A 7,829-nucleotide genomic window follows, 5' to 3' on the forward strand; every position below is an offset into this window, starting at 1 on the left:
TGGGGGATAGGGAGAGAGAGAGAGAGAGAGAGAGAGAGAGAGAGAGACAGAGGGATGGGGGATAGGGAGAGAGGGAGGGGGATAGGGGTGGGGGATAGGGAGAGAGAGAGGGGAGGGGGATAGGGAGAGAGAGAGACAGAGGGGTGGGGGATAGGGAGAGAGAGAGAGACAGAGGGATGGGGGATAGGGAGAGAGAGAGACAGAGGGATGGGGGATAGGGAGAGAGAGACAGAGCGATGGGGGATAGGGAGAGAGAGCGAGAGAGAGAGGGATGGGGGATAGGGAGAGAGAGAGAGAGAGGGATGGGGGATAGGGAGAGAGAGGGAGAGAGAGGGATGGGGGATAGGGAGAGAGAGAGACAGAGGGATGGGGGATAGGGAGAGAGAGAGAGAGGGGAGGGGGATAGGGAGAGAGAGAGACAGAGGGATGGGGATAGGGAGAGAGAGAGACAGAGGGATGGGGGATAGGGAGAGAGAGAGACAGAGGGATGGGGGATAGGGAGAGAGAGAGAGAGAGAGAGAGAGAGAGAGAGAGAGAGAGGGAGGGGGATAGGGAGAGAGAGAGACAGAGGGATGGGGGATAGGGAGAGAGAGAGACAGAGGGATGGGGGATAGGGAGAGAGAGAGACAGAGGGATGGGGGATAGGGAGAGAGAGAGAGACAGAGGGAGGGGGGATAGGGAGAGAGAGAGAGACAGAGGGATGGGGGATAGGGAGAGAGAGAGAGACAGAGGGATGGGGGAGAGGGAGAGAGAGAGAGAGAGGGAGGGGGGATAGGGAGAGAGAGGGAGAGAGAGGGATGGGGGATAGGGAGAGAGAGAGACAGAGGGATGGGGGATAGGGAGAGAGAGAGAGAGAGAGAGGGGAGGGGGATAGGGAGAGAGAGAGACAGAGGGATGGGGGATAGGGAGAGAGAGAGACAGAGGGATGGGGGATAGGGAGAGAGAGAGACAGAGGGATGGGGGATAGGGAGAGAGAGAGAGAGAGAGAGAGAGAGAGAGAGAGGGGAGGGGATAGGGAGAGAGAGAGACAGAGGGATGGGGGATAGGGAGAGAGAGAGAGACAGAGGGATGGGGGATAGGGAGAGAGAGAGACAGAGGGATGGGGGATAGGGAGAGAGAGAGACAGAGGGATGGGGGATAGGGAGAGAGAGAGAGACAGAGGGATGGGGGATAGGGAGAGAGAGAGACAGAGGGATGGGGGATAGGGAGAGAGAGACAGCGCTAGAACATGCTTGATTAGAGCTTTGTTTTTATTTGATTTATTTTATGGATAGTTGTGTGTGTATATAATTTGGTCATGATTTTCAGTTTACATCAGGGACTTGGAATTGGTTTTGTTGAATTTGATGAAAATGTTTAATAATGAAGTGTTGTCAAAGTCTTTGAAGAGCAGTAAGAAGACCAAGATCATGTGGAATTACACAGAGTAAGAGCAGTAAGAAGACCAAGATCATGTGGAATTACACAGAGTAAGAGCAGTAAGAAGACCAAGATCATGTGGAATTACACAGAGTAAGAGCAGTAAGAAGACCAAGATCATGTGGAATTACACAGAGTAAGAGCAGTAGGAAGACCAAGATCATGTGGAATTACACAGAGTAAGAGCAGTAAGAAGACCAAGATCATGTGGAATTACACAGAGTAAGAGCAGTAAGAAGACCAAGATCATGTGGAATTACACAGAGTAAGAGCAGTAAGAAGACCAAGATCATGTGGAATTACACAGAGTAAGAGCAGTAGGAAGACCAAGATCATGTGGAATTACACAGAGTAAGAGCAGTAATAAGACCAAGATCATGTGGAATTACACAGAGTAAGAGCAGTAAGAAGACCAAGATCATGTGGAATTACACAGAGTAAGAGCAGTAAGAAGACCAAGATCATGTGGAATTACACAGAGTAAGAGCAGTAAGAAGACCAAGATCATGTGGAATTACACAGAGTAAGAGCAGTAAGAAGACCAAGATCATGTGGAATTACACAGAGTAAGAGCCAATGAAATACGAACAGAAAACCAATTTGTAGGTGTCAACAGTGAATGTAGGAGAAGCCTGAAAAGGCAAAAACAGCCGTCTCTGTATGAGAGACAGAATGAAGCTTGGTCTCACACACTACAACCTGACAGCCACTAGAGGGAGGGGACTGCTGAAGATTCAGTAGGAAACATACAGTTGCAGTCGGAAGTTTACATACACTTAGGTTGGAGTCATTCAAATTCATTTTTCAACCACTTCACACATTTCTTGTTAACAAACTATAGTGTTGGCAAGTTGGTTGGGACATCTACTTCGCGCATGACACAAGTAATTTTTCCAACAATTGTTTACAGACAGATTATTTTATTTATAATTCACTGTATCACAATTCCAGTGGGTCAGAAGTTTACATACACTAAGTTGACTGTGCCTTTAAACAGCTTGGAAAATTCCAGAAAATGATGTCATGACTTTAGAAGCTTCTGATAGGCTAATTCACATAATTTGAGTCAATTGGAGGTGTACCTGTGGATGTATTTCAAGGCCTGCCTTCAAAATCATTGCCTCTTTGCTTGACATCATGGGAAAATCAAAAGAAATCAGCCAAGACCTCGGAAAAGAAATTGTAGACCTCCACAAGTCTGGTTCAACCTTGGGAGCAATTTACAAACACCTGAAGGTACCACGTTCATCTGTACAAACAATAGTACGCAAGTATAAACTCCATGGGACCACGCAGCCGTCATACCGCTCAGGAAGGAGACGCGTTCTGTCTCCTAGAGATTAAAGTACTTTGGTGCGAAAAGTGCAAATCAATCCCAGAAAAACAGAAAAGGACCTTGTGAAGGTGCTGGAGGAAATAGGTATAAAAGTATCTATATCCATAGTAAAATGAGTCCTATATCGACATAACCTGAAAGGCCGCTCAGCAAGGAAGAAGCCACTGCTCCAAAACCGGCATAAAAAAAGCCAGGTTACGGTTTGCAACCGCACATGGGGACAAATATTGTACTTTTTGGAGAAATGTCCTCTGGTCTGATCAAACAAAAATATAACTGTTTGGCCATAATGACCATCGTTATGTTTGGAGTAAAAAGGGGAGGCTTGTAAACCAAAGAACACCATCCCAACCGTGAAACACATCTCAAGACATCAGTCAGGAAGCTTGGTCACAAATGGGTCTTCCAAATGGACAATGACCCCAAGCATACTTCCACAGTTGTGGCAAAATGGCTTAAGGACAACAAAGTCAAGGTATAGGAGTGGCAATCACAACGCCCTGAACTCAATCCTATAGAACATTTGTGGGCAGAACTGAAAAAGCTTGTGCGAGCAAGGAGACCTACAAACCTGACTCAGTTACACCAGCTCTGTCAGGAGGAATGGACCAAATTTCACCCATCTTATTGTTGGAAGATTGTGGAAGGCTACCTGAAACGTTTGACCCAAGTTCAACAATTTAAAGGCAATGCTACAAAATACTAATTGAGTGTATGTAAACTTCTGACCCAGTGGGAATGTGATGAAAGAAATAAAAGCTTAAATAAATCATTCTCTCTACTATTATTCTGATATTTCACATTTACATTTAAGTCATTTAGCAGACGCTCTTATCCAGAGCGACTTACAAATTGGTGCATTCACCTTATGACATCCAGTGGAACAGCCACTTTACAATAGTGCATCTAAATCTTTTAGGGGGGGGGGGTGAGAAGGATTACTTATCCTATCCTAGGTATTCCTTAAAGAGGTGGGGTTTCAGGTGTCTCCGGAAGGTGGTGATTGACTCCGCTGTCCTGGCGTCGTGAGGGAGTTTGTTCCACCATTGGGGGGCCAGAGCAGCGAACAGTTTTGACTGGGCTGAGCGGGAACTGTACTTCCTCAGTGGTAGGGAGGCGAGCAGGCCAGAGGTGGATGAACGCAGTGCCCTTGTTTGGGTGTAGGGCCTGATCAGAGCCTGGAGGTACTGAGGTGCCGTTCCCCTCACAGCTCTGTAGGCAAGCAGCATGGTCTTGTAGCGGATGCGAGCTTCAACTGGAAGCCAGTTTCACAATCTTAAAATAAAGTGGTGATCCTAACTGACCTAAGACAGTGACTTTTTACTAGGATTAGCTGTCAGGAATTGTGAAAAACTTAGTTTAAATGTATCTGGCTATGGTGTATGTATACTTCCGACTTCAACTGTATGTGTGTAAACATGTTGTACACATATCTATGTTTTTCATTTTGCTGAATTTCTGAGTGTTGGTTTACTCAAAAAACAGACCTATCGTGCATGCACATTGCTTGAATCATGGATGGAGGGATGGATAGAGAGGCAATGAGAACCTCCGAATCTCTCCTCTGTTGTCTTGGCAATAGCCTGGAAACAAGTGGATGGTGCTGACCTGATACTTGTTCTGGAAATAAACAGAAAAAGCTGTTGGAGAAGTACAGTGCCTTTAGATAGTATTCATACCCCTTGACGTATTCCACATTTTGTGTTACAGCCTAAATTAAAAATGGATTAAATACATGTTTTTTTTCAGGATACACACAATACCCCATAATGACAAAGTAAAAACATGTTTTTACATTTACATTTACATTTAAGTCATTTAGCAGACGCTCTTATCCAGAGCGACTTACAAATTGGTGCATTCACCTTATGACATCCAGTAGAACAGTCACTTTACAATAGTGCATCTAAATCTTAAAGGGGGGGGGGGGTCTCAGTTGAATGACTAGTCTTGAAACCTGACTGATTTGGATCAAGAAGGTCATTCAGAGAGAGATAGCGGGAGAGCTGGCCAAGGACGGCACGTTCAAGAGTTTTGGAGAGAAAAGAAAGAAGGGATACTGGTCTGTAGTTGTTGACATCGGAGGGATCGAGTGTAGGTTTTTTCAGAAGGGGTGCAACTCTCGCTCTCTTGAAGACGGAAGGGACGTAGCCAGCGGTCAGGGATGAGTTGATGAGCGAGGTGAGGTAAGGGAGAAGGTCTCCGGAAATGGTCTGGAGAAGAGAGGAGGGGATAGGGTCAAGCGGGCAGGTTGTTGGGCGGCCGGCCGTCACAAGACGCGAGATTTCATCTGGAGAGAGAGGGAGAAAGAGGTCAGAGCACAGGGTAGGGCAGTGTGAGCAGAACCAGCGGTGCCGTTTGACTTAGCAAACGAGGATCGGATGTCGTCGACCTTCTTTTCAAAATGGTTGACGAAGTCATCTGCAGAGGGGGGGAGGGGGAGGAGGATTCAGGAGGGAGGAGAAGGTGGCAAAGAGCTTCCTAGGGTTAGAGGCAGATGCTTGGAATCTAGAGTGGTAGAAAATGGCTTTAGCAGCAGAGACAGAGGAGGAAAATGTAGAGAGGAGGGAGTGAAAGGATGCCAGGTCCGCAGGGAGGCGAGTTTTCCTCCATTTCCGCTCGGCTGCCCGGAGCCCTGTTCTGTGAGCTCGCAATGAGTCGTCGAGCCACGGGGCGGGAGGGGAGGACCGAGCCGGCCTGGAGGATAGGGGACATAGAGAGTCAAAGGATGCAGAAAGGGAGGAGAGGAGGGTTGAGGAGGCAGAATCAGGAGATAGGTTGGAGAAGGTTTGAGCAGAGGGAAGAGATGATAGGATGGAAGAGGAGAGAGTAGCGGGGGAGAGAGAGCGAAGGTTGGGACGGCGCGATACCATCCGAGTAGGGGCAGTGTGGGAGGTGTTGGATGAGAGCGAGAGGGAAAAGGATACAAGGTAGTGGTCGGAGACTTGGAGGGGAGTTGCAATGAGGTTAGTGGAAGAACAGCATTTTTTTTATGTTTAGGGGGTAGATCAGCTTTAATACTGCAGATTGTATGTTCTATCAATGTAATTATTTGCATAATTTCCTATTCTCCATATATTTTTTGCTTATTTATTTGATATATTTTCTGTTATTTTCCCCAAACCCTAACTCCCATCCCCTAATTGGAGTAAACTAAGGGACAACAATACTCTGGCTTCTACTTCCAGTTTAACATACTATATACATTTTACAGAAATGGTATACGGACACGGTACATTTTACATTAGTTATCTATTTGTATTTTTTATTTTACCCTTCAGCTACCGTCAACCCCTCCCATCTGTCTCTAAACACCATCCAGTCTTGACTTCTATTTGACAAATATTTTCCTGTGCTGTGATGTTCCACAAAAGTTCTGAACTTTTCTATTCTCATAGTTTCCACAGATTCTAAATTAAAGATGAACACCTTCACTAAAAGTACTATTATATTATTGATTGACTGGCTATGACTTTTTAAGTCACCCAGCAGTGCTATTTGCACATTATTCTTTTTTTATTCTTCAAGCTCTGTCAAGTTGGTTGTTGATCATTGCTGGACAGCCAAGGCCACTCAGGAACATTCAATGTTGTCTTGGTAAGCTTCTCCAGTGTATATTTGACTTTGTGTTTTAGGTTATTGTCCTGCTGAAAGGTGATTTTGTTTCCCAGTGTCTGGTGGAAGCAGACTGAACCCGGTTTTCCTGTAGGATTTTTCCTGTGCTTGGCTCTATTCCATAATTTTTATTTTTTTAAAACTCCCTAGTCCTTGCCAATGACAAGCATGCCTATAACATGATGCAGCCACCACCATTCTTGAAAATATAAAGAGTGGTACTCAGTGATGTGTTGGATTAGCCCCAAACATAACACTTTGTATTCAGGACATAAAGTAAATTTATTTTCCAAATTTGGGGGAATTTTACTTTTGTGCCTTATTGCAAACAGGATGCATGTTTTGGAATATTTGTATTCTGTATAAGCTTCCTTCTTTTCACTCTGTCATTTAGGTTAGTATTATGGAGTCACTACAATGTTGATCCATTTGAAATGTTCTTCTATCACAGCCATTAAACTCGGTAATTGTTTTAAAGTCACCATTGGCCTCATGGTGAAATCCCTGAGCAGTTTCCTTCCTCTTTGTCAACTGAATTAATAATAATACAATTAAAATTAAATTGTAACCTTTATTCAACTAGGCAAGTCAGTTAAGAACAAATTCTATTTACAATAACAGCCACCCTGGCCAAACCCTAACCTGGATGACGCTGGAACAATTGGAAGACGCTGGCGCCACCTTATGGGACTCCCAATCACGGCTGTGATACAGCCTGGAATCAAACCAGGGTCTGTAGTTATGCCTCTAGCACTGAGATGCAGTGCCTTAGACCGCTGCGCCACTTGGGAGCCCAACTGTATGTAGTGACTGGGTGTATTGATACACCATCCAAAGTGTAATTGATAACTTCACCATGCTCAAAGGGGTGTGTGTGGGGTACAGTAGTCATCAAAAACGAATGTTAAACAATACTATTGCACACAGAGTGAGTCAGTTCAATTTATAATATGACTTATAATGTGTTTTTACTCCTGAACATATTTAGGCTTGCCATAACAAAGGGGTTGAATACTCAAGACATTTGAGCTTTTAATTTTTTATTAACTTGTAAAAAATTCTAAAAACATAATTCCACTTTGATGTGATGGGCTATTGTGTGTAGGTGAGTGACACAAAATCTCATTTTAATCTATTAGTCATGGGGTGTGAAAACTTTTTGATGGCAATGTACAACTTTCTCACACTACTGAAACAACCACTTCCTGAAAACACACACACACACGAACACAAACAACGATTCCGTTCCCTTGGCTCCTTTGACCCATAATGAACTACTTAGCTATTGCACATTTACAGATGCACACCCATGTAATGTTTCTGAAGTGCTGTGACACACTGAAGTGCTGTCAAGAATCCATCTCTATATTGAATAGCTGTCTGTGGCGACTGACTGTCTATTGATAAAGACAGGGACAAAAGTAGCCAAAGCTCAGTCACATGCTGATTGTGGGCCATG

Source organism: Oncorhynchus keta, chromosome 14, assembly GCF_023373465.1.
Source record: "Oncorhynchus keta strain PuntledgeMale-10-30-2019 chromosome 14, Oket_V2, whole genome shotgun sequence".
In the NCBI taxonomy this organism is placed as follows: Eukaryota; Metazoa; Chordata; class Actinopteri; order Salmoniformes; family Salmonidae; genus Oncorhynchus; species Oncorhynchus keta.